The sequence below is a fragment of the Penaeus vannamei genome, chromosome 37 (assembly GCF_042767895.1).
Source record: "Penaeus vannamei isolate JL-2024 chromosome 37, ASM4276789v1, whole genome shotgun sequence".
Classification (NCBI taxonomy): Eukaryota; Metazoa; Arthropoda; class Malacostraca; order Decapoda; family Penaeidae; genus Penaeus; species Penaeus vannamei.
Genome location: NC_091585.1, coordinates 19,374,336 through 19,376,289, shown reverse-complemented (window position 1 = coordinate 19,376,289; position 1,954 = coordinate 19,374,336).

Sequence of the window (1,954 nt, the reverse complement as noted above, 5' to 3'; positions counted from 1 at the left end):
AGAGAGAGAGAGAGAGAGAGAGAGAAAGAGGTAGAAAGAGAGAGAGAGCAGGGAGGAAAATGCGAGGACTTGACATTCCAGAGGACCCACAATGCCAGGAAGCAACATTCCTAAGTGGTAAGTGGTCAGGATTCTCTCGCCGGGGGGTGGGGGGGTGGACCTTGGCTTCTTGTATGGTGCTGGTAATCCGATACTGACGGTGCAGCGCTATGGTAATGGTTCTGGGGACATGTTTATGTATTGCCTTACATAGAAGGAATGAAAGCTGGTAAACATTATTTTACATGTAACCTATTATTGTATTATTATTATTATTATTATTATTACTATTATATATTATTATTAATATATATTATTGTAGCCTATATATATATAGAGAGAGAGGCTACAATGATCAAAGTTAATGTTTTGAAATTAAATAGGCATATCTACCTCTTTAAACGCATCCTCTTCTTCACTGTCTCTTGCAAAAATCGGTTCTTGTGGAGCACTATTTTCAATAAAAACAATACCTTCTATAAAAAGCTTAAAAGAGAAATGTCTCTTAAAAGCATTTTCTAATTGCTTTAAGTCAGGTTTAATATTCTGAAACGAAGGGGTCTCTGCTCGCGCCTAGTTCATTATTATAATGTTATTTTTCTGTTAAACTGTGTCTTAGGCGTGAATACATATTCGGAATTCACGCTGTCGAAAAGGCAGAGTCATTTTTTTTCAGAGATTCTGGTAAAGCCCATATTGGTGTTTTTGTAAATACAATAGGTTGGGAAAAGAAAATAAAATATTGTAGATTATCGGGAAAAGAGTACGTTTCGACATGTCTAAAAGCAGGTTATTTGTATAACGAAACAATGAATGACTTACCTGAGAGAATTATTTGGAAAGGTTACCCTCGAGCTGTCGGAGCGAGGGAGCAAAGTGTCGATATGGCAGAAAGTCTGGTTTTATATTACGTTCCTTTTTTCTTAAGCGGTAATAATATGTTATTAGTATTTTTTATATTCTGTAAAGTACAGATACATTAATCTTAATTAGTTTATCATTTTTTTATTTGGGACATTTTTTATTTATATTACATTAATCTTAATTTGTTTATCCATTTATATTTAGGACATTTTTATTTATATTACATTAATCTGAATTTGTTTATCTTTTTTTTTTTATTTAGGACATTTTTAGTTATATTACATTAATCTTAATTTGATTATCCTCTTCAGGACAATTTAATATTAACCAGTACGAACTAAGCATAAAACTCACCATCCTGCTACATTCTACAAAATATTTTCACGCATTGTGCATAGTTTGCTACCGTTGGACTGAAAGTTTTCTTGCGGTCAGGCATATTAAAGTGCATATTCATAAACCTAACTACTTTTCTGTTATTACTCGTATAATCAGTAGAAAAAAAAATCGAACGCACGCCGCAACACGTACCTCAGCCCTTCCTCATTATGCATGTACACCGCCCATGAGACGTACGCTTCACACACGTCGAGTTGCTGGGGTGTTCAGTCAAGAGCTATAATAGTTCTCCTTTGCTCGAAGACTTCCCTGCCGATATGTTACACCCAGAGTACGCGCACTTACACTAATTAATTTATATTTCTCCTTTAAAGGTGAAATGGGATGAATTAATACTTGGGTCTGAACCGTAGGTATCGAAATAAACTAGGTTGTCATTCTGCTTAGCAAATTAGAACCAGTGACCCATCTTACCAATATCTTTCTTTTCGAGCACAATAACAATTGGGAAATGGAGAACAGATAATCTCACGTGTTCAAACAGGTTAACTTGTTCAGCTGTTAAACATCCCAAGTAAACCGAATGAAAATTGCCTTCAATCTGACAAATGCTATTTATATCCAGACAATCCTCTAACATCAATAGAGATATCTCTATTCTTATCGAGATAAGACTCCCTGTGTTTCCGCAAAAAGAAGACAGACAATATAA